Here is a 27,251-nt window from a genome sequence, read left to right as displayed (position 1 = left end):
CCTTTTTACCTTGTGTGTTTTCCTTTCTTTATTAATTCCCCTTGTACTTGTTAATACTCATTTATATAAGATTTATATAGTTCAACTCAGCTGTTTAATAGTCCTTTGATTCTCATTAAGTCAACTCGCACAATAATCAGATTACTGGTTGATACAGTACATTTATTAATCTTTATTTGTCTATTTAATTTCTTTTCTTCCTTTATTTTTGTTCATTATTATGCATATATAATCTTTTTTGCAGACTAATGTATGTCTGGATGATCAGACAGTGAGACAATGTCTAGATACTTAACAGAGAGCTAATGACTGGATGATCATACAGAAAGGTAGTGACTAGGCTCTATGGCAACTGAATGATCAAGCAGATAGGCAGAGTCTAGACACTTAGGCAAATTGGCAAAGACTGGATTCGTAGGGAGAGACTTAACATCTTGAAACTTGAGCAGAGAGGCAACATCTGGATGCTTGGGCATAAAGGTAACGACCAGACACCCAGACAGGGAAGCAATGACTGGAATTTCTGACTCAATGGCAATTACTGCATATGTGGACAGAGTGGCAACAACTAGATGCAGAGTGACAGTGATTGAACATTCAAGAAGTCAAACAATAAATGGACCTTCAAGCAGAGAGGCAACAACTGGTTAATCAGGCAGATAGACAATGACTGGACACTCAGGCATAGAAGTAAAAGCCACAGCATGACACTAGAGATGTGCACCGACCCCCGTGTTTTGGTTTTGCTTCTGGATCTGAATTCACCTTTGTGTTTTGGTTTTGGATCTGTATTTGTGACCTGTTAGCATGCAAACCAAATCCCAAGTTCAGTTTTTAAATCTGAGTTCTGAACCACGGGAAGATCCAAACCAGGACTTGGTTCGACTCGGTACCCCAAAGTGATTCTGAACTCACACTCGGTTAGACATGGAACCCCTGAATTCAGTTGTTCTCTGAGAACTGGACCTGCACATCTCTATTTGACACTTGTGCCCCAAATAAGGAGCCAAGTGTAAAATTTTAGAACGCTAGTACTGCTGAATCTGGAGGTACAACTGGCAACAGCAAGGCTACATTGCTCCCAATTGGGATTGGATACCTTAGAAAATATGCAGAGAGTCTGGTGATGCTGCATTTGCTCCAGCATTAACTATGTTGGGACAGATTTCTTTGTTAACCCAAAATTTTTCTTAGGAAACTTATGTGCAAGTGATTCAAGTGGCTGTAATGCAGAATAGCCATACTGGATATCCAAAATCAAGTTCAAGTAAGAGGTAGGGGTGTGCACCGGCGACTTTTCGTGTTTTGTGTTTTGGTTTTGGATCTGGATCTTTCTTTGTGTTTTGGATCTGCATTGGTTTTGCCAAAATCACCCTTCCATGTTTTGGGTTCTGGGTTTTGGGTTTTGGATCTGTATTTTTTTTTAAAAAAAGCATAAAAACATCTAAAATCTCAGAATTTGTGGGGTTTTCTGCTCCTATGCTATTATTAACCTCAATAACCTTAATTTCCACTCATTTCCAGTCTATTCTGATCACCTCACAATAGTATTTTTATGTCCAAAAGGTTGCACCGAGGTAGCTGGATGAATATGCTAAGCGACAAGAGTGGGCGGCACAAACACGTGGCCCATCTAGGAGTGACACTGCAGTGGCAGACAGGATGGCAGTTTGAAAAACTAGGCCCCAAACAGTACATAATGCAAAGAAAAAAAAGAGGTGGAAGATGGAATTGTCCTTGGGCCCTCCCACCCACCCTTATGAAGTGTAAACAGGACATGCACACTTTAACAAACCAATCAATTCAGCGCTAGGGTCTGCCACACGACTGTGGCTGAAATGATTGGTTCGTTTGAGCCCCCACAAAACAAGCTGGCAATTAATCTGTCCCTGCACAAACTGGCTCTACGGAGGCAAGATGTCATCCTCATTCTCCTCATCCACCGATTCCTCACCCTCTTCAGTGTTGTGTACATCCTCATCCTCACAGAGTATTAATTTGTCCCTGCTGGAATCCACCACCACAGGTCCCTCTGTACGTTCTGGAGGCTGGTCTCCCTGGAAGAGTTGATAATTCATTTTTATGAACATCATCTTCTCCACATTTTGTGGAAGCAACGCCTTTCGCAGACAAGGTTCCTGGCTGCACTAAACACTCTTTTGGAGTACACACTGGAGGGGGGGCAACTCAGGTAAAATAGAGCCAGTTTGTACAGGGGCCTCCAAATTGCCTCTTTTTCCTGCCAGTACAGGTACGCACTGTCTGACAAGCCTACTTGAATGCTGTCACCGATGTAATCCTCCACCATTCTGTCAATGGTGACAGTATCATATGCAGTGACAGTAGACATGTCAGAAATTGTTGCCAGGTCCTTCAGTCCAGACCAGATGTCCAAACTTGGTCCTGCCCGCCCTGCATCACTGCCAGCGGGTTGCTTAGGATACCTTCGTTTTTTCCTGGCAGCCCCAGTTGCGGGAGAAAATGAAGAAGGAGCTGTTGATGTGTCACATTCCACTTCAGCTGACAGTGTTTTCACCAGCAGGTCTTTGCACCTCTGCAGGCTTGTGTCAGCCGGAAAGAGAGACACCACATAGGCTTTAAACCTAGGATCGAGCACAGTGACCAAAATGTAGTGGTCTGATTTCAACAGATTGACCACCCTGGAATCCTAGCAAAGCGAATGAAGGGCTTCATCCACAAGTCCCACATGCCGAGCGGAATTGCTCCATCTTAGCTCCTCCTTCACTTTCTCCAGCTGCTTCTGCAAAAGCCTGATGAGGGGAATGACCTGACTCAAGCTGGCAGTGTCTGAACTGACTTCACATGTGGCAAGTTTGAAGGGCTGGAGAACCTTGCACAACACGGAAATCATTCTCCACTGCACTTGAGTCAGGTGCATACCCCCTCCTTTGCCTATGTCATAGGTGGATGTATAGACTTGAATGGCCTTTTGCTGCTCCTCCATCCTCTGAAGCATATAGAGGGTTAAGTTCCACCGCGTCACAACCTCTTCCTTCAGGTGATGGCGGGGCAGGTTCAAGAGTGTTTGATGGTGCTCCAGTCTTCAGCACGCAGTCGCTGAATGGCGAAAGTGGCCAGAAATTTTTCGGGCCACCCAAAACGTCTCTTGCACGCCCCTGTCGCTTTTCAGAAAATTCTGCACCACCAAGATTATTATGTGAGCAAAACATGGGATGTGCTGGAATTTGCTGAGATGTAATGCCCGCACAATATTGGTGGCATTGTCAGATATCACAAATCCCCAGGAGAGTCTAAGTGGGGTAAGCCACTGGGCGATGATTTCCCTCAGTTCCTCTAAGAGGTTGTCGGCAATGTGCCTCTTACTGAAACCGGTGATACACAGCGTAGCCTGCCTTGGAATGAGCTGGCGTTTCTTAGATGCTGCTACTGGTGACGCTGCTGTTGTTGCTGGGTAAGGTGATACATCTACCCAGAGGGCTGTCACAGTCATATAGTCCTTAGTTTGCCCTGTTCCACTTGTCCAGATGTCCGTGGTTAAGTGGACATTGGGTACAACCGCATTTTTCAGGACACTGAGGACACTGTTTCTGACGTTTCTGTACAGTCTCGGTATCGCCTGCCTAGTGAAGTGGAAATTAGACGGGATTTGGAACCAGGGACACACTACCTCCATCAATTGTCTAAATCCCACTGCACTAATGGCAGATACCGGACGCACGTCTAACACCAACATAGCAGTCAAGGCCTCAGTTATACGTTTTGCTTCAGGATGACTGCTGTCGTACTTCATCCTCCTTGCTAAGGACTGTTGGAGGGTCAATTGTTTAGTAAAAGTAGTGGTGTTCCTACTTCCTCTCTGGGATGATGAACGACTCCCAGCAGCAGCAACAGCAGCGGCAGCAGTAGGCGTAGCAATGCAGGATCCGCCAGAGGAATCCCGGATAGGAGAGTCAGTCATGCCAGAGACATGACCTGCAGGACTACTTCCGATCCTGACTAAGTAGGAAATTGATGAGGAGGGAGTTGACGGTGTGGTTTGCAGGTGCTTGGATCCAACAGGACAACGGGATTTAGGTGTCCCTGGACTGCTTACGGTCTTAGCCAAAGTTTCTGAACTTGACAGTAATGTTTTATGAACGCGCTGCAGGTGCCGTAAAAGGGAGGATGTTCCTAGGTGGTTAATGTCCCTACCCCATCTTATTTCACCTTTACATATGGTACATATGGCAAGACAGTTGTTGTCCGGATTTGGATAGAAATATTGCAAGACCAAAGAGGTGGAATGTTTGGTCTTCTGCCCAGGCATGACCGTGATGGGATTTTTCATCCCACGTACAACAACTGTCTCCCCAGGAGCCTGATTTAAACAAACCACATCACCATCAGAATCCTCCTCGTCAACTTCCTCCTCAGCGCCAGCTACACCAGTATCCTCATCTTGTTGACTTCAACAGTGACATCTTCAATTTGCATATCAGCAAGTGGACTGTGGGTGCTCCTTTCAGCACCTGCAGGGGGCGTGCAAATGGTGGAAAGAGCCACCTCTTCCCATCCAGTGCTGGGAAGGTCAGGCATCGCAACCGCCACCACACTTGGACTCTCCTTGGGGATTTGTGATATCTTCTTAGAACGCACAGTTCTTCGCTGTGCTTTTGCCAGCTTAACTCGTTTGATTTTTTTAGCGGGAGGAGGGCTTCCATCGTCATGTGAAGCTGAACCACTAGTCATGAACATAGGGAAAGACCTTAGCTGTTCCTTGCCACTCTGTGTTGTAAATGGCATATTGGCAAGTTTACATTTCTCCTCAGATGATTTAAATGTTTTTTTAAGGTAATTTTCCTGAACTTTGTCATTTGGGTTTGTATGTGCCCTCTACTATGACATTGGGCATCGGCCTTGGCAGACGACGTTGATGGCATGTTATTGTCTATGTCATGACTAGTGGCAGCAGCTTCAGCACTAGGAGGAAGTGGTTCTTGATCTTTCCCTATTTTATTTTTATCGGAGAAAGTTTGGTCCTCCATTTATGTTATATTGATATATACGTGCGGCTAAGGCGCACACAAACACAGAAAATATTTTTTCATTTTTGTTGGAGACTAGTGCACTTTGTGGGTTACACCACCCTTTAAGAAATGAGCCAGCTGGCTCTTTACTTATGGGACACAGGCGCACGCTTGGCGCTGCTCCTTTGTTGATGCACATGCAGCCACAGTGCACACAATTCACAAACACAGAAAATATTTTTTTATTTGGTTTGGAGTGCACTTTGGGGGTTACAGCACCCTTTAATGGTCAAGTTAGTCGGCCCTTTACTTATGAGAATGGCGCACGCTTGGCGCTACTTTGTTGATGCACGTGCGGCTACTGCGCACGCAATTCACAAACACAAAAAAATATATATTTTTTTATTTTGTTTGGAGTGCCCTTACGGGGTTACAGCACCCTTTAATGGACAAGCCAGTCAGCCTTTTACTTATGGGACACAGGCGCACGCTTGGCGCTGCTCCTTTGTTGATGCACGTGCAGCCACAGTGCACACAATTCACAAACACAGAAAATATTTTTTTATTTGGTTTGGAGTGCACTTTGGGGGTTACAGCACCCTTTAACAGTCAAGCCAGTGGCCCTTTACGTAAGACAAAGGCGCACGCTTGGCGCTACTTTGTTGATGCACATGCGGCTGCTGCACACACAATTCACAAACACAGAAAAAATATATTTTTTTATTTTTTTTGGACTGCACTTTGGGGGTTACAGCACCATTTAACAGTCAAGCCAGCCGGCCCTTTACTTACGACACAGGCGCACGCTTGGCGCTACTTTGTTGATGCACATGCGGCTACTGCGCACACAATTCACAAACACAAAAAAATATATATTTTTTTTCTTTTGGAGTGCACATTGGGGGTAACAGCACCCTTTAATAGACAAGCCAGCCGGCCCTTTACTTATGGGACACAGGCGCACGCCTGGCGCTGCTCCTTTGTTGATGCACGTGCAGCCACAGTGCACACAATTCACAAACACAGAAAATATTTTTTTAGTTGGTTTGGAGTGCACTTTGGTGTTTACAGCACCCTTTAACGGTCAAGCCAGCTGGCCCTTTACTTATGACACAGGCGCACGCTTGGCGCTACTTTGTTGATGCACGTGTGGCTACTGCGCACACAATTCACATACAGAAAAAATATTTATTTTTTTGCACTTGGGGGGAGCACCCCTGATGGACAGAGCACCCCCTGGACAACACTACAGCACCCCTTTAGGACTGGGACACTGCACAGGACTTTGGAGTGGACACAGCCCCTATGGACAACTGACTGCATAACACAGTCCAGCCAGCCCCTATGGACTTTGGAGGAGTGGACACAGCCCCTATGGACAACAGCAGCACAACACAGCAAGCCCCTATGGACTTTGGAGGAGTGGACACAGCCCCTATGGACAACAGCAGCACAGCACAACACAGCCAGCCCCTATGGACTTTGGAGGAGTGGACACAGCCCCTATGGACAATAGCAGCACAGCACAATACAGCCAGCCCCTATGGACTTTGGAGGAATGGACACAGCCCCTATGGACAACAGCAGCACAGCACAACACAGCCAGCCCTTATGGACTTTGGAGGAGTGGACACAGCCCCTATGGACAACAGCAGCACTACACTGCACTACACTACACTACACTACACAGCCCAGCCAGCCCTAGCTCCCACCCTCCCTCTTCACTGTCCACAGCTGAGTGAGAAAATGGCACCGACGCGGGTACCTTGTATAGGATCCAAAACCCGCGAGACCCGGAAGGCTGGATGATGAAGTTTTGCCTCAATTTCAGATCCGAGTCAGGCGGGAAGAGGCGAGCCTGACTCAGATCGGCCTCGGGTCGGGGGGGCTCGGGGGGTTCGGATTTCAGAAATCCGAACCCGCTCACCCCTAGTAAGATGTATAGATGACTTCCAGAGATTAGGACATTACCCAGTAAATTAGGAAGAAAAAATCAGACTACTGTTTAACCCCAAAAATTGGCAGTGTGTGTAAAGAAATTGTACTTAAGATCAGTAATCCTTTGAAACAGACACTGCGTGTGGATTGGAGCTCAAAGTGTTAGGTAAATTTCCAATTCGAAGATACAGTGAGCATACTCAAAGTCTTAGATATAAATAGCAAAAAATCAATTGTTTGAAATTAGGCAACTGTTTAAATGGGAGGCCCTGCCAGTTGGCCTTATTCAACATGGATCGCAATTGCAAAAGCATATACGCAGATCGGTCGATTGTTGCATATTGCGTATGCATATGCACTGCACGTGCGCAGTAATCACACTGCAATTTCGAACGCACTGTGGAATACATCGCAGAGTGAGTGACAGTCCATGAGCGTTTGGGGTTGGTGACAAGGGAGTGGTTGGAGAAACGCAGGAGTGCCTGTCCATTTGAATGTCGTTGCATGGGCATGCATAAATTAGCCACTGATATTGCCTACGCAGCCTGAGTACTCACTGCGTGCGACTAGACTTTCAATTTCTGAGACATGTCAAAGCTGCTGTAATTCTGCACGAGGGGCCAATGTTCTCAGATGTTACCGATGTATACACAGGATTGCAAGGTATTACGGATGTGAGAAGGCAGTAGTGGACGTCTCTATGCTGGCTGAGTGGTGGCAGCCATTAGCATATTTTTGCAGATTCATTGCCTGCGATCACGCAGCTGCGGTCGCAGTTGTGATTCGTGCTGAATTAGGCCCAGTGTCCCAGTGTCCACAGTGATGGCAGGTATCAATATTCTATTTAGTAAAGTAACTTTATGTGGCTCACTATTCACACAGCATTCGATTAAAGTACAGACTTGTTCACCATGTCCCGAGTTCTGGCATCTGTTTTCTGGTTCTGCACATGCATGGCAGACGTCTCTATCCTATGTACCCTCTGTCTAGTCCCCTCCATTATCCTATGTGGAAGAAGGGTGTAGGCAGGGCCCCCTCTATATCTATTACACTGAAACTTTGCTCCTTGGAATACTATTTTGTAAAGAATTTAGGACTTGACATTGACCTTGTTTCTTAGATCATACATAACTACATAATGTTTCTATTATTTCTTACAGTAGTTGCTTTCTGCATGCAGAGATACTCCTGCGATTACCTGCTTGGAGAGCCTTTAAGCAACATTGCCTTATTTCAGGCTGAGCCTCTTTTTTCTGCTCTTGGCTTAATAAAGTTCCTTGTTCAAGCATGAGAAATCATTCTCATCATTCTTGCCTCAGATATTCATCTCTTTATTTCCATAGTGCTTGGCTATTAGAATGTAACCAATGAATTATCGGTAGCTGCTATAGTTATTTTGACAAGCCAATATCAAGTGGGACTGAGACAGAAGCCCCCCTCCCCACCAAAAAAAATAAATCATTAACTATCCTTTATCTCCCCTGTAATTAATTTTCTCACTACCCTGTATTCATCTCCAACCAAACTTACCATTGATTTCCCTCCCCCCTGAGTACTTCATTTTAACAAAATTTGAGCAAGGGAAACAGGGTCAACCATGTTTCAGCCACATGAAACATATTTGATTTTGTTTGAGATCAAATGGCTATATTGCATTATATTTTTTATTTTTTTCTATGCATTTGAATTGATACTCAGTAATTTCCTTGTTTCAATTAAAAAATACTTTATAGACACTATAAATCTAGCAATTTAAGTGCACACAGGCAGAAGGCAACATTTTACCATTCATTTTAATTGCTTTAACTTTTAACCGTGGGCTGCTAGACACAAACATTAAATTTGAGTTAACAACTTATTACTTATAAAATTCACACCATGGGGTTTGAACTACAGATGAGCGGTTCTGTTTCCCTGGAAACCGAACACACCTGATGTTAAGGGAAATGAGTGGATCTACCGGCTTGGGTCTTTCCACCAACTTAGTATCCCAAAACGTGGCAAAATTCATCTTCTCAGCGTCGGATCTCGCATGTTTTGGATAGCATATAAAAATCCCATATTCATGATCAACAGGAGAGTGGATGGGGAGGGTGTGGGACTGTGCGCTGGAGCACTGTGAGGCACTGCATTAAAAAAAATGTTTTAGCAAGCCGTCAGTGTGCCATTAGGGTGCCATTAGTTTAGGAGGAGTTAGAAATTAAGTTTAGGTTTAAGAATTTAATAGGTAGATATGGAGACAGGAGTAGGCGCCTGGGAAGTGTGACTGCAGTGCAGGTATCATTCTCACTTCTTACACAGGGCCTGATTCAGCAAGCAATCGCGTATGCACGAAAGTGCGATTATCTGCAGAACTGCAATGGCACCCTGAACACACCCACCCATACGTAGTGCTTGCGATTGCATACTCAGTTGCGTATGCAATCACTATTACAACTGAATAGCGATCGCAATTGCAACCAGGATCAATCGCAATTGATTGCAGCTCCTGTGTAGTTAAGGATCTGAACCAGTCTTTTCACAGCACTCAATGTTCTTGTTGTAATGATTGTTTGTTGTATTCAATAATTAATGCTAACTGTACCTTTGATCTGGCTAGTTTACTAATTTAGGCTAATGACCTACATGAAAAGATTAAGACAAATGTCCTTTTTTTTCCTTCCCAATCAATGTGTTGTATTTAAATTTGCACAACATATATAAGTGTCTATATACAGTATATATATATATATATATATATATATTTATATATTTATATATACTGTATATGTGTATATAAAATATATATATATATATATATATATATATAAATCTATCTCACTCTCTCTATATGTATATATATATATATATTCACACAAGACTTTTTTTCAAAATTTCTATTCTGACCATTGATGTTAGAAACATCACGACATTTTTGTTTCGCTATTTCTTTCCTACGACAACAGCAAGCACTTCATCAAAGGCGCTTGAAGCGAGCTGCAGTGGCCATCTCCCCCTCCCCTGAACTCTCACAGACAAAAGAACCATGGTTTACAACTTGTCTTTTTTTTAAATTAAATAAATACAATTCCTCCGCCACCTCTGAGTATTGGGGTGTGTGAAATGCTGCAGGGAGATTCCCTATAATCATAAATCTGCACATGTGCAGGACTAATTCTGCGACTGTGCAGAATGTGTCCTGCATAAACTCATGCAGCCCCTTTGATGCCTTTGTCTGATTGACAGGCAGAGGCATTTAAGGGGTGGTGTGGGGATGGGACTGTATGGTGTGCCGCTAAATGGCTGTGTGTCCACACTGTTTCTGGGAGTGGCAAGGGCTGGGACTGCGTCCACGGATGCAGTTTCCTGATCTCATAAGGCAGCCAGCCTGAGGTTGGTGATCGCAGCCTGCGACCTCGTTTGTTGGACTTGCAAATGCAGCAAGGGGTGTCAGACACCTCCTTCTGCATTTGCATATTTGGAAAGATGGAAGTGTATAACTGGCTACGTGACTTTATTTAAATTAAAGTGTATTAGTTTACACTAATTTATTAAAAGTGTCTAATATGTATGAATGTTTTCCCTGCCTGTATTGTTACTAGATCCTTACTTCCAAACTATACTAAGCTAGCCTATAATAGTTATTACACAAAACATGATATATTGAAATAAGAAAAACTTTTTTAACAATTTTTAAAAACTCAAAATTGGTTTCCAACCAATATGAAAAAAATTCATGTAACAAATTAATTATTCTGTCCACTGTCTGCGACATGTTGGACAAATCTTGTTGCATCTGCTGCATTTCTAACAGAAGCACATGTTGCCACTCAGGCCTCTAATGTTCTGCATCTGAATTTTTTTTAAAAAAACATAATCAGCATATTTCTATCACTTAATGTACAAATACAAACAATGACATAAAATACAAACTTATGCACAAAATTAAGTATAGTAAAGATTAATAAAAAAAGTCCGGGTGCACACCTGAAGATGTGTTGTCCAATCTGGCAGATTGCACAACATATCGTCTACATCGGCCCGTGTGTACCGGCTTTGTCGCTGACTATGGGTGCTCCCGCACGGTGTCAGCAACATTGCCTGTTGGGCCTGCATGCTTGAAACTTGGTCAGTTTGATAAATGGTGCAGAAGCAAACAGATGACAGTTGGTAGATGATTTTCTGGAGTACCATTATAATATACGCAACAAGTTTCTACAATTCTTGTGAAATTATGATTTGACCATAGACTAAGGGCCTGGTTCAGAGATGTATGTTCATCGGAGGATATGTTATAACACACAGAAGCACATGTGCAGAATAGGTCCTGCAGCCTCCCTTGCAGAACACCCAACCTGCAGCTTTATTGACAACCCTCCTCGTAGGGCCCTGCTTGGTACCCATTCATGGAAATGGAGGTGTGATGCCAACATTTTCCATGAGGGAAGAGGCAAGGGTCTGCATCAATGGAGGCAGATTCCTGGCCTCTTGCATGACCAGGCACTGACCAGGTTACTGGAAAATGTTCTCCGGCAGTCAAGGCAAATGTAAAATAATCCTGATAGATCATTGTGATTGCTCCAATGGTGATCCCAGGTTGCAAGGAGGTTGGGCAGGGGAGGCTTAGTGGGCATGGGAGAGGAATTGGCCAGGGGAGAGGAAATGGGGAGAGGAAATGGGGAGAGGAGGAAGAGGTTTCAGGGGAGGGGGGATAGCCACTGCAGGTCTCCTCTGCCACCTTTGATTAAGTGCTCACTTTTTATAAAGAATTAAAAATAAAATTATATTTTCTTAATCATCATTGGGCATATTAAAAGTTTAAACAAGGTGTTTTCATATACATCTATACATATATATAGGGATCAATAGGAAGAATTTCACACACTTAAAGTAAAGTAATAGGTGCTGCAGTTACATAAGTATAAAATAGAGTACACTTCAGACCTATCTAGGATAAAAAAGAGACCAGGACACCATCATCATATGCAAAGCCAAAAAGGATATATAATATTACATTTAAAAGATAGCCATGCTCAACAATGTAAATGTAGTAAATAGCTGTGGATCACATAACAGAAGCCAGTAGTAAATAGATCACTTATCATACGCCTAGTGACCATTCATATAATCCCTGGGTCCCATGGCCGTTTCGGTGTACAACCACCTTAATCATGAGCACAGGGGAACTAGTAAAGCAGGCTATTAAATAGTGAAGAAATGTGCCTAATCATCAACAGGAATAAGCCTCCCCTGTCGCGCCATGATCCCATTGATCCCACGTCCACCCGGCAACACCAAGGTGCCAATGGGTAACCAGCAGGCCATGCGGCACTACATCACCCACACATCACCATGGAGACACTGAGTCGCGTGGGTCCAGCGCCCACTAAGATCTCTCCAGTGGGATATAATGCGAAGAAACTGACCAATGGCACGCCAGTGCATAGAAGCACGTGTGGTGTGTAAACAAATTATGTCATCAGCCAGCAAACAAGGCATGAATAACATGCATAGAGAGCAATAATAAAGGCCAATAAATAAGGCACACTCTAGTCTGTCATACAGGCACCAATACTCACACAAATGAATCCCTGAAAAAAACACAAATATATGGACTAAGACAACCTAATGACAATCATTAAAAATAAACACAAGAAAACAACAAAGCAAATAAATCCCATAGGACAAAAAATCACTAGTACAGGAAAAAAAATAATACAAAAAATCAATAAATCAACCAAAACATGTACTAAATACCAAAGAAAAAAAATGATAGCAGCTTTCAACAATAACTCCTCATTAAGCCCTTCAGGACATAATGTCCCAAATCCATAAATGAGTTCACACTCTTTCTGCAGTAATGTTGTACCACTGTCTTCCCCTCTTTCAGATGGTTTATTTTGTACAAGAGACATAAAATTAAAATCCTTGATGTTATGTCCAGTTTCAACAAAATGTCTTGCAACTGGTGGTGTGCTGTGGTCTACAATAGATAAAGCCTTTCTAATAGAGGAGCGGCGCATAGCAATCCTCTCCTTAAGCATGCAAGTAGTTTTACATTTTATGGCATGGACAAAGGATCAAATAAACCACAAATTTACTCTTACAATTTAGTTCACTTGTAGTCCACTTGTGGGGTGCACAAATTTGTCTCCCATCAACAAAAACCTACAGTTGACACATCTGCTACAGCGGAAGGCACCAAATTATAAGTGATAGTCAGTTGTGATTCAAAGTGCCTAGACTGACGTCAGCATTGGTCACCAGGTATTTTAAATGACTGCTTTGTTTGTAAGCAAAAATGGGGTTATTGTAACATGAGTCCTTGAGGATAGGATCTGACTGGAGAATATGCCAATGTTTTAAAACTGACTCCCTCATCCTGCCCAAAGATATGGAATATGTAGTTAGAAAAATAAGCTGAGCCAGCTGAGTCGGTCCTTCCTTAGGCCTAAGTAGCGACTCCCTATTCAGGGAAAGGCATTTTAGGATTGCTCTGTCCACCTCATCTTGGTTGTAGCCAAGTTGTACAAAGTCAGTCCCCATAGTTTTACGAATCTGCTGAAGGCTCTCTCTATCAGAAGTACTGTAATTCTCACTGCTCGAATTAACTGTGAGAATGGTATGCCCCGCTTAAGAGGCTTTGGATTAATACTATCAGCCCTGTATGGAGGTCTGTCTGGATTTTGTAAATGTTGGTCACAAACTCCTGGTCAATAATAGCTATTGTGACGCCCAAAAAATTGAGTGCTTCAGGGCTGCTGGAGCAGGCAAACCTGATGGCGTTGGTTAACCCATTTAGGATAAAGATAAACTTATCAAGGGCTGTCACACCACCCCATCCAAATAAGGAAAATATTATCAATATATCTAGAATATAGTTTAATATATTTAGAAAATGATCCATTATTCAGAATTCATGTTGTCTCATGGTCATGCATATACAGATTAGCATAGCTAGGGGCCATATTCGACCTCATAGCCATCCCCTGTAGCTGGAGGTAAAAGGAATTTTCAAAAAGAAGAAAAATTCTGTGTAAAATCACATCAATTAAAAGAAGAAAAAATTAAATTGGTGGGCCCGGATATAAGGTATTGTTGGAAATAACCATTCTGGTTGCATTTTTACCCTCAGCATGATTAATGTTAGTATAAAAACTAACTATATCAAGGGTCATTAACAGGCAGCCATCTGGTGAAGGCCCAAACTCTTTAAACTTTAATACAAAACCTATAGTGTCCTTAAGGATTCCCAGGGAATTGCTTATGACTGGCTTGAGAAAAAAGTCCACATATTGTGACAATGACTGATGCAAAGACCCACGGGAGGAAATAATAAGCCTCCCCAGGGACTTTGTCAGGAATTTGTGTACATTTGGTAGAATATATAAAAGCCAGTCATAAAAAAGACCCACCTGAATGATTTAATCAACTTCCCATTTAAAGGCAGCGGTGGGATCAAGTCTTAAATCTTTATAACATGTGGTATCTGTAAGTTGTCTGTGTACCTCACTGACATAATCATTCTTATTCATGACAACCATGTCCCCACATTTATAGGCAGGGCAAATAATGATCGATTTATTATTTTTCAGTTGTTGAATGGCCAATCTCTCATTCCAAGTTACATTTAAAAATTCAATGTTTTTTGTTTATTTAAATGTTATATACTATCCTGTTTAACCAGTCTCATGAATATTTCAAACGGGGCGTTCAAGCAAGAAGGGTCAGAAGTACTTAGTACATGGAAGGGGGAATTAGTTGTTGGGTCTCTCTTAGTCTTATGAAAAAAGTCCTGTAACTTAAGTTGCCTGTGGAATTTATAAAGTTCCACTTCACAATTAAAGGGATTTTGTTTAAATGTTTGGACGAAGGAAGGCCCTTAAACAGGACCATCATCTCATCCATGGTCAAAGTAGGGGCCGGAGTAACAATGAGGCGGATGGAGCTCCAAGTCCCCAATTAAATACACCCACAGCATCTTCAGGGCTGCCGGCAACAGGAAACAAATATTTTCCTGCTATAGTGGCACTCAAGAAAAATTATATAATGTGTGTGCTATGCGCTTGAAATATGGAAAGCTGCTCAATAATATATATAGGAAATAAATAAAATTCAGGATTAAGCACTTTAAGAATAACTCTAGAAAAAGACAGACTCTTATAAATATATTCCTACCACAATATATGTGGAGTAAATGCATATGATGTTTATAGTCTTTTCAGACTAGTTGGAGGAGTGGGAATATATCAACAATGTCCCGATAGTAGTCCGTACAGGCAGCCCCTGACTGTCCCTACCTTATACCCAGTACTGAGTTTCTTCCTCCGGGGTTGTCTGCGGTGGCGCGGCGTATGATGTAAAGGATAGCTGTCACGTGGCTGAACACTCGTGGGGGACGCTAGTTGTTTTTCTCCCTCCGGGGATTTCTCCTCTCAACACGGTGCACGCTGTGTGTGAAGCCCGCGGCGCTAGATGGTGACTTCAGACGCTTGCTGGACACTTGTTATTTTCTCCCTCCGGGGATTTCTCCTCTCAGTACGGTGCACGCTGTGTGTGGAACCCGCGGCATTAGGTGGTGACGTCAGGCGCTTGCAAAACCTTTCCGGACCTGGTGATCAATCATGCAACAAGTGTTCCCTTTCTCCTCCTTACTCTCCAATGCGTTTCGAACCTATTATGGTTCTTTTTCAAGGATGAGTGTGGAAGTTGCTGTCTTCCTTAAAATACTAAATTTTATTCTCCAAAACAGGAAGGGGTAAAACCGGAAATCCTCCAAAAAAGCGGCAACAGCATGTTTTTTGGTTATTCCATTAAAAATTTATTTAATATTAAAAATCTTTTAAAAGTCTGGTCTGTCTTTTCTAAAAAATAAAAGTGTGTGTAAAGTCAGTGTGCATTAGAGGGACAACGATAAAGTAATTAATAAAGAACTGTTTTATAAAAAGGTAATTAAAAATACTGTTTTATAAAAAATTGTTTATAAAAAATTTGTTTCATAAAAATGCTATTTTATAAAAAAGCTTTTAACTCTATATCTATATTCAACCCATTTGGTTCTAATGTATTGAGATTGAAGATCCATTTGGTTTCTGCTTTTTTCAATTTATTCACCAGATCTTCTCCTCTCCAATTTGTTGTAATTTTTTGGATACCCAGGAATTTCAATCCTTTTGGGTTCTTGTCGTGATATTTGAGAAAATGAGCTGAGACACTATGCGTACTTAAACCTCTCTTAATATTGTAGATATGTTCTGAGATTCTGGTTTTGATTTTTCGTTTAGTTTGTCCGATATATTGGAAACCGCACGGGCACTCAAGCATGTACATAGCTCCTTCTGTTTCACATGAGATATTGTCTCTAATTTTAAAGATTACTTTTGTTTCTTTTGATTGAAATTCCAGTATGGGTTTTGTACTGTTAAACTGCTGTTTACAGCCCATGCATTTAGTACAATAATAGAAACCATTATTGTTAATTCTCTGACTCTTCTCCACAGGTAGAAAGCTTTTTGTTAAATGTTGTTTCAAACATTTGGCTTTTCGGTAGATGATTTTTGGCTTTGATGGTATACAATCTTTCAGCTCTTGGTCTAGTAATATGTGCCAATGTCTAAACAGTATTTTTTCTATCTCTTTATGGTTACCATTATATTGTGTGATGAAGAGTGGTTGAGTCTCTTTTTGTTCTGCAATGGTAGATTTATATGTTAAAAGTTCTTTGCGATCTAAAGTGGATATTTTATGAATTTCCTTTTCTAATTTCTGCGCTTGGTAACCTTTTTCCATAAATTTACTTTTCAACTCTCCACTTTGTTTTTTGTAATTGCTGTGATCCGTACAATTTCTTCTGATCCTCCGGAATTGTCCTCCAGGGATATTCTCAATCCAACTCCTATGGTGATTACTGTTGTAAGGTAACACATTATTGCCATTACATACCTTAACATGCGTTCTGGTATGGATACAACTCTCTTTAATAAAAATTTCAAGATCCAGGAACACTACCATTTCTTTACTAAAAACTGTAGTAAACTCCAGATTCATTTTATTTTCATTTAAATAAATGAGGAATTTGTTAAGGTCTTCCGTCGGTCCACTCCACACAAAGAAAAGGTCGTCTATATATCTTCTCCAACATTTGATATATTTAAAAAAAAAATGTTGTTACTCCATATATGTTGATCCTCCCACCAGGCCACAAATAAATTGGCATAACTAGGGGCAAAAGACGTACCCATAGCCGTCCCTTGCTCCTGGATATAGTAGTCACCCCCATACCAAAAATAGTTGTGGCGGAGGATGAAATCTACATTATCCATAATGAAATTGATCTGAGTGTTGGATAATTCTGATTGTGTGGAAAGATAGTGTCTACTAGCTTGGCACCCTATTTCATGATCGATTACTGTGTAGAGTGATTTTATATCACTGGTACACAAAAAATCTGAATTATTCCATTGTAGATTTTCCAAAACTTGAAGGATATTCATGGTGTCTTTCAGAAAACTTCTCTGTTTCGTTACCAGATTTTGAAGGAATACATCTATATATTTTGAGAGATTGGATGTTAGAGATCCAATCCCCGATACGATGGGCCTTCCAGGTGGGTGTAGGGGGTCTTTATGGACATTAGGGAGGTAGTAGAAGGTCGGGGTCTTCGGGAATTCCAGAATGATAAATTCAAATTCTTTTTTTGTTATTATCCCCATCCTTAAACCTTCTTCTAATTGTACGCTTAATGCTCTCTGAAAATCTATTATAGGGTCCTTTTTAAGTTTTCTATAAGTGTTGCTGCCTGACAGAAGTCTTCTAGCTTCTTCTTCATATGTTGATCGATTGAGAACCACAATTCCTCCCCCCTTGTCAGCTGGCTTGATGACAATCTCTTTGTCTTGTTTTAATTCTTTCAAGGCTTTTTGATCTTCTCTTGTAAAGTTGTATTTCGTCCCTATATTGTCTGGTAATGACTTGATATCTTTTTCTACCAGACGTTGAAATGTTTCTATATGAGCCCCTTTTATGTGTGCGGGATAGAACGTCGATGTTGGCTTCAGATTTGTATGTACATAATCTCTTGTGCCATCTGTTAATTGTCTTGCAATGGGATTCCTTTCAAAATACTTTTTTAGACATATTTTTCTTATAAACTTATGCGTGTCTATATATAGATCAAATTTATTGATCTTAGATTGGGGGGCAAATTTAAGACCTTTTTGTAAAACATTAATTTGTTGTTTCGTCAAGTTTTTTGAACTTAAATTAAAAATGGTATTTGTTGCTGTTTCTAATACCATCTGTTGAAGTTTCTTTCTTTTTCCTCCTCTTTTTCCCCTCTTTCTGTATTTAGATAATTCCTTCTTTTTAGAAAAGACAGACCAGACTCTTAAAAGATTTTTAATAATAAATAAATTTTTTAATGGAATAACCAAAAAACATGCTGTTGCCGCTTTTTTGGAGGATTTCCGGTTTTACCTCTTCCTGTTTTGGAGAATAAAATTTAGTATTTTAAGGAAGACAGCAACTTCCACACTCATCCTTGAAAAAGAACCACAATTGGTTCGAAACGCATTGGAGAGTAAGGAGGAGAAAGGGAACACTTGTTGCACGATTGATCACCAGGTCCGGAAAGGTTTTGCAAGTGCCTGACGTCACCACCTAATGCCGCGGGTTCCACACACAGCGTGCACCGCACTGAGAGGAGAAATCCCCGGAGGGAGAAAATAACCAGTGTCCAGCAAGTGTCTGACGTCACCATCTAGTGCCGCGGGCTTCACACACAGCGTGCACCGTGTTGAGAGGAGAAATCCCCGGAGGGAGAAAAACAACTAGCGTCCCCCACGAGTGTTCAGCCACGTGACAGCTATCCTTTACATCATACGCCGCGCCACCGCAGACAACCCCGGAGGAAGAAACTCAGTACTGGGTATAAGGTAGGGACAGTCAGGGGCTGCCTGTACGGACTACTATCGGGACATTGTTGATATATTCCCACTCCTCCAACTAGTCTGAAAAGACTATAAACATCATATGCATTTACTCCACATATATTGTGGTAGGAATATATTTATAAGAGTCTGCCTTTTTCTAGAGTTATTCTTAAAGCGCTTAATCCTGAATTTTATTTATTTATAGTGGCACTCAGTCTGGTGAGGAGCAGCCACCCAAGACCCGTCCACTGAAACTGAAGCCTTGAACCCCCATTTGCCCACCAACCGGTGGTACTTTAACAATGGTGGTGCAGTATAAGGCTTTATAATCCCTCACTGTACTGTGCACTGGGCTCCTTCACCACTCCGTGTGATGTCATTCAAGCATGGCCAGTCCTGCTACCATGATACCATACGCTAGCAAGTGCGAAGGGGAAATAAGCTCTACCCTAGCTCAGCCTCTGCTCCTTGAAGGCGGTGCGGCACTGTGGGTGTCAGTGATAATGACTAAGCTGTGCAGCTGCTGCTGCTATTTGGTAATGGGCTGCTGCTGCTATTCGTGGATGGGCTGCTGCTGATATTCAGGGATGGGCTGCTGTTGCTATTCGGGAATATGCTGCTGCTGCTATTCAGGAATGGGCTGCTGCTACTGCTGTATAGGAACCTGGTGTCAATGTCCCCTGATTGCTATGCTCCCTGTGTGAGTGCTCTTCTATAGACAAAAGACTTTAACATGTATGGATGTTTTTAATTAAATATATATATACACATATATAGATCTATAAATATGTATATATATATATATATATATATATACACCAATAACACTAGAGAGTGCTCAGTCCTTTGTGATGCAGATTAGTCTGAGTTCTATCATTAGTCCATACCATAAAAATGTCTCTAATAATCCTGCTTCAGGGAAAATGGTGTTTCACAAAGCTTCTTTCGCAATTGGATCCCAATTATGGAATGAAATCACCCAACACATATGGCCCAGTGGCCACGTATTAGTATACTGTATATTTATACCATTTATTTCTTAGGAATAAGTCTCTTTAAAAATTGCTTGCATTAAAGTGCATAAGAGTCAATGATTGCCGCCAATGGGGTACAGATGTACTAACCAACCATCATCCAGAGGTGTGAGCTGTATAATGGGGTCTACTCAAGTGGCAACTTATTTGGATACGTTTTTGACAATCCAAAATGTTTCGTCCTTCACAGAGGATTTCTTCAGGGGTAGTGTCTTAAATGGGTGACAATAATAATAACAACAGTTGTACCAATTAGTGGATGGTAGTTCCATAAAATGAACAATCAAAACATATTAATTTTAACAATTTCCAATATACATACCAATGCTCATATAATGATAGTAGATCAATATTGATATCTCATCCCACTGTGTATATTTTAAAGCGGTCCGAAAACAGCCTAATAAGAACAATAATAATAATAAGTATATAATAATAATAAATATATAAGTGTATAGACTTTCTAATTGACCACAATCCCTACATATCATTCAAAAACCTATTGGTACTTAAAAATGTTTACAAAACTATATGTTGAAGCTGGATAATTGGCTGAGACAGAATCTTTTTAAAATTAAAACTGCACAACGCCATTTTGTGAATGGCAATAAAATGCCATTTTGCGACTGGCCACCCAGTGCCAATTTAGCGAATCTCACACATTATAAGTACATACGGCGATGCTATTATTTAGCGTCGTGCGATTCCCACGCAATAGAAAGATGTTAGAAGTCCTCATTATATAAATACAGACAGTTACTAAAACATATAATATGATCAACCCTGCAAAACACGTACCATGGTGTACTCCACAAAACACGTAATCGCACAACGCTAACTAGCATCTTTTCTCAATACCCCAATACTTACACACTGCACACTTACATAAAAAGGTTCTGTAGCATTAAGATTAATATTTAAGGTTTTATTCATTATCAGTAATGTTGTGAAATACATGTTATTTGATATCTAAGGTTTAGTACATGATTAGCAGACCATGTTTGGTGTCATTCTAAACCACTGTGTCTTTGCAGATTTCCGGTTCTATTGGTGAAATCGCAACATGTGTCTGCAAATTATGGATCATAGAGAGTTAGGCATTAAAATGTATCCTGTAATGCAGCCAGTTTATATTTGTTATGCAGCAGGAAAATGGACACAAAGAGCTGTTGGAGGCTGGACTGTGACCATATGAATTGACCTAAGAACTGTACTGTAACAGAAGAACCAGGAAGTAGAACTAATGGAATCATGCCAAACTATTCTATTGTATTGCATATCTCTGGAAGAGTATATATGCAGGCTCTCTGAAACTAGATGCTAGTCATCTTGCTTTGCTGTTGACGGAGGTTTCATCTTTGATGCCGGGATCTGGATCCAGAGCGTGTCCGTATGTAACGACTGTACCTTGTGACTGTATAATTTGTTTGCTCTAATTGTATTTAGATCACAGCATGTAACTATCTGTTTTTATGGTGAATAATAACTTTCTGTGCTTTGGAACCACAATCAAAGTCTGAAAGCAATTATTTCTTGTGTGTCTCATAACGCTAAATAGCAAAAATTTGTATAGAGTGTATAGATAGGTAGGAATCGATAGTTGGAGGCTCGCAATGTGAAATCATGCTACGGGTCACACGGTAAAACTTGGTCAGCGATCTCTCAGCAAAAGGGTGGAGGCACCATAAGCAGGAAAGAACGCATTGTGCTTTCGAATACCTGCAACCACTTTGTTGCTGAGAGCCCGCTACCCGTTATTGTGTGAGTTCAAGGAGCGCTGATTGGAATCCAGGGACAAGGAAGGAAAAAGTTTATTTGCCTTCATTGATAGAATTTTCATGTTAAAAGGGGAAGTCGCACAATAGCTTAAGGGTAATAATACGTTTTGAGTAGCAGTCGCATTATTGTGTATGCAACTAGTCGCACAAGAGCGTATACGTATTTCCTGTGTTGCTGCCACGTGTTTTAAACAAAGCCGTTGAGATTGCATTGTGATATTGATAGAGTGATGGCATTGTTGTAAATATCTTAGTCAGTGTTGCCATAATCTGGGAAAAATTTTATTTTTCTGCGCAGGAAAAGAGTGTGTAACAGTGAAAGTGTGTTGGTAGGGGTAACATGATCCCTAGTTAAGGGTATCGTAGACCCTTAAGTGCTAGGCGGGTGGTGTCGGCCTAGTGGCTTGGCAGTAGATACCGCAATCTATACACATAAGCAGGTGTAGTTGTTGTCTTTGTTGTAGGTATCGGCTCTCAGTGTGATTGCAGCATTCAGTGATTAGTTAGGGATATTAGGCATTGTGATTGAACTGCACAGTTGTGGCAAATTGTGATTGTGAACTGAGCCGAGGGTGGACGAAATCACTGAAAAGGGTTGGTGTTATTGGAATACCTAAATGCTAGCAGTGAAACGTAGTAAAAAATGGATTAGGTGTGTGGAACCAGCCCGGCTATTCTTCCATAGTTGTGTGGGCACATCCTGTTAATATTGTCCACAGGTAAGTGAAAGTAGCCTTGATGTTCTTTCACCGATCTAAATCTCTATTGAAAAGTTTAACATTATTTTCCCAAAGATGGGAGCCAAACAAACAATAGAGATGTTAGATGATGTGCTGCTGTTGTAAGCGCCGCTTGAGTCGGCACGGCATATTATGCATACTAGGTATGGTGCTTATGCAACTAGGTACTGTGATGTATGGTTTAAAATGATGAGGAAGAGTGTGAAACCGTTTCCCAGAATTGGCAGCTTTGATAAGGAGGTATTGAACAATGTCCGAGATAGTATCTGTATGGTGCACTCTTGAATGAAAAATATAAAGTATAATGATTGTTTAAAGCTATGGCAGGATGAGGGGGATACTTGGCTTAAGGGTGTGCACGTGACGCAAACCAGCATCACGCGCATGATAGAGGGGAGTGCGCACACAGCGCTAGACGGTGTTTTGTATGCGCCGCAAAATGGCGCGAACACACAGCAAGGTAGCGTTGTGGAAGGTAATGTCAGTAGTTCACGTGCACCGGATGGGGGTGGAGGTACAGTCGATGTAAAAACTCATAAACATGTAACAGGTAACTTGTACCCTCTCTTGAGTAATCACAAGGAAAATGTTTATGAAGCGGATGATGAACCTGTTGTTATGTCTGCCATTTAACATGATGTACACATGTTAGATGCTCCATCACAACAAGCACGAGTGGTGGCCCCATCTTCATCAGTGGTAGCACAGGAAGTGTTAACATCCACACCCACAATCTTTCCCTACCGCTCAACCCACACAGCAACCCTTTCACCCACCCCACTCACGGAGGTGCTTTAACTGCAAACAACTGGGACATGTAAGTAGGAACTGTAAGGTGAAGAGGGTAGGACCCCCTAATCAGGGAATACCTAGTTATCCACACAAGGGATATACACAGAATGCAGGAAATTTCCCACAGTCACCAGCTTCAATTGTGGCCTTAAATGCACCTACTGCTTCTATTGGAGAGTGAGAGTCAATGCTAGGGGTCAGGTTATACCTGTAGTCTACAGATAGTCAGGTTAACCGGAAGTACTAGGGAAGAACCAGTGATGATGGTTGATGTAGCTGGTACTAAACAACCTTTTCTTGTAGACACAGGGGCAACCAGGTCAGTGATAAAATCTTCAGCTAATTTACAGTTGACCAGCGAGACAGTACCAGCAATGGGTTTAACGGCTAAAGTGCAACATTATCCTTTAACCAAATCCACAGAGGTTACTATCGGGCCATTGCATACCAGGCATTCTTTTCTCCTGGCAGCAGCGGCTCCTACTAACCTACTGGGAAGGGATTTGTTATGTAAGATAGGATGTGTTAAATGTTGTACCCCTGTTGGTATATTCTAAGATATCCCAGAGAGAGTTGCGCATGAGGTGAGGGATATGTTGGACACTCCCCAAAGGTTAATGTATCATTCTACTGGTTCAGGTAAAAATCCATCTCAGGTAGATCAAATGTTATTGCAAATTCCAGATTCACTTTAGACCAAAGATGGACAGGACACTGGATTAATGGCAAATGTAGCTCCTGTAATGGTAAATCTAAAAAGTGGTAGGCAAGCTCCAAAAATTCAACAGTACCCATTAAAACAGGAGGTAGAGATAGGGGTTTATCCCATAATTGAGTGATTATTACAGCAGGGAATTTTAGTCCATACAGCAATATTTCTTAACACCAAACCACCCCATTTTAAACTCCACCAGTACCAAGTAGATAAATCACTTTTAAGTTTGAACATCACCAACTCCAATGACCCAGGAAATTGGGAGGTGACGGGGAATAACCAGACGATGACCTTATCACTAAGAGCTGATCATGAGCCTATGAATTATGAACTGTTACGTACAATTAGGTTGGGCAGAAGACACTTCCGGTATAAATATACACTAAGTAACATCAAATAAATGGTTGGCAGAGTACCAGAAGGGTACTGCACCAGGGTGATACAACCAGAAACATGTATTAGCCAGATGGGAGAACCTGAGATAGGCTCATTTGTTAGGGAAATGTTTTGGATGATCATGATGCCTTATATTTCTTATGTTCTCCCCAATGATGTATATTTTATATGCGGAAGGAAAGTGTATAAGTGGCACTCTCCGAGTTCTGAAGGTTTGTGTTATCTGGGAAGAGTATTCCCAGAAGTTATGACTCTTACACATGGTGAAATGCTTGGTATTCATAAAAACACACCATCACCATATCTTCACACACAGTATGAACATAGAGACAAAATAAATATGATACCTGATGATGTACATAAAGCCACACAGTTAATTAGTGAAACAACTGGCTTTCAGGTTTAGTAGCATTGGACGCCACCAGGATCGCTTGGGGTACACTAAATTTTAGATATATCCAAGATCTTGCTAAATTAATAGATAATATCACCGAGATGTATTATGACATGTTTAGATACACAGGTAGGGAGTTGCAAGCTTACAAGAAAGAACTCGTGCAACATAGACTAGTGATAAATTATTTAACAGCTGTCACTGGAGGGTATTGCATAACTTTGGCCACCCAATTTGGTGTAAAATGTTGCACATATATTACAAATAACACTATTGACCCCAAGGAGGTGATAGACCCAAAGATGGGCGAAATTCTGCAGCTGAAATGGGAATTTCGGAAGAGCCATAATGCTTCAGTGGCTGAAGTAGAGGAGAAGGTAGAGGAATGGGTTTCATGGTTGAACCCAGTGAAATGGTTCTCTGGTCTAGTAGAGTGGATCCAGGAAATGGTTGCAAGTATAGGTAAACTCCTGATCCTCATATTGGTTGTCATCATAGTAATTGGCTTATGTGTCAGGTGTGTTCCTACTGTGTTGAAATATGGAAAATGTAAAGATAAGGTAAACCGAAAGAATGAAATTTTGATGGTAGTTAGAAGTAACAATATGAATACTGAGGTAAATGTTGGACTGCATTACAACTCTGAACTAGAAGGAACCATCATATGATGTATAAATTTAGCCATGCATGAAATGTGTTATTAAAAATGTTATTTTAAAACATCTTAAATAATGTAAGTCCCTATTCCCATTCAAGACTTCCTTTATAGGATTGGTGCATTCCCACATCTTTCCCATGATCTCCCAAGATCTGCGGTGTGCATATAAGGGTAGAACCACCTTGTGCCATCCCATAATATAACATTAAATAATATGTCATAATGTAAGCCTAAATTAAATTAATTTAAAAATCAGAATGTGATAGCATGTTTTTTGCTATCAAAGGGTGGACTGTCGAAGCTGGATAATTGGCTGAGACAGAATCTGTTTAAAATTAAAACTGCACAACGCCATTTTGCGAATGGCAACAAAACGCCATTTTGCAACTGGCCACCCAGCGCCATTTTAGCGAATCTCACACATTATAAGTACATATGGCGATGCTATTATTTAGCATCGTGCAATTCCCATGCAATAGAAAGATGCTAAAAGTCCCCATTATATAAATACAGACAGTTACTAAAACATATACTATGATCAACCCTGCAAAACATGTACCACGGTGTACTCCACAAAACACGTAATCGCACAACGCTAACTAGCGTCTTTTCTCAATACCCCAATACTTACACACTGCACACTTACATAAAAAGGTTCCATAGCATTAAGGTTAATATTTAAGGTTTTATTCATTAGCAGTAATGTTGTGAAATACATGTTATTTGATATCTAAGGTTTAGTACATGATATGCAGACCGTGTTTAGTGTCATTCTAAACCATTGCGTTTTTGCAGATTTCCTGTTCCATCGGTGAAGAAATCGCAACATGTGTCTGCAAATTATGGATCATAGAGAGTTAGGCATTAAAATGTATCCTGTAATGCAGCCAGTTTATATTTGTTATGCAGCAGGAAAATGGACACAAAGAGCTGTTGGAGGCTGGACTGTGACAATACGAATTGACCTATGAACTGTATTGTAACAGAAGAACCAGGAAGAAGAACCAATGGAATCATGCCAAACTATTCTATTGTATTGCCTATCTCTGTAAGAGTATATATGCAGGCTTTCTGAAACTAGATGCTAGTCATCTTGCTTTGCTGTTGATGGAGGTTTCATCTTTGATGCCAGGATCTGGATCCAGAGCACATGCCCAGAGCATGTGCGTATGTAACAACTGTACCTTGTGACTGTATCATTTGTTTGCGCTAATTGTATTTAGATCACAGCGTGTAACTATCTGTTTTTATGGTGAATAATAACTTTTTGTGCTTTGGAACCATGATCAAAGTCTGAAAGCAATTATTTTTTGTTTGACTCATAACGCTAAATAGCGACAATTTTAGAGTGAATAGATAGGTAGGAATTGATATATACTTATATCACATTACCTGTTCCAAACTAGAATTATTCTCTAGATTAATATATATTATCAATCTAATTGGTATTAGCCCAAATTTCAGTCATACCAATTTCAATCCCATAATAAATAAAGAAAACTGTACAAAATGAATTTATATTACATATACACAATGAACTCTCTTTTAGAAAACAGACACAGTAAATTTTATAAAAGAAGCAGCTGGAAAGTCAGGTTGTGTAAATAATGTAACAGGTTCGTTAGTTTTGTAAAATATTTATTTAATTGCAAAAATGTATCAGAACATATAATATGCCTCTATTAGTACATGTTTTAAAATAAACAAAAATGAAAAACACAAACTGTTGCAGAGTAGACAATCTTGTGACTCATTTGGAGTCTAGGTGGTTTCTGATATAATTCAAACAAGTTCAATAGTGTAGATATACTTGCCAGTCAATCGAAAAAATTGAAGAAATATGCTTCTATGAAAGGGGATTTGAATAATGCTGACAGTCACACTCCTTAGGAGCAGAAGGAATAGTGAT

This window comes from Taudactylus pleione, unplaced genomic scaffold (genome assembly GCF_031769625.1).
Source record: "Taudactylus pleione unplaced genomic scaffold, aTauple2 ptg000138l, whole genome shotgun sequence".
NCBI lineage: Eukaryota > Metazoa > Chordata > Amphibia > Anura > Myobatrachidae > Taudactylus > Taudactylus pleione.
The sequence above is the reverse complement of the archived record's forward strand: the minus strand, read 5'-3'. Positions refer to the sequence as shown.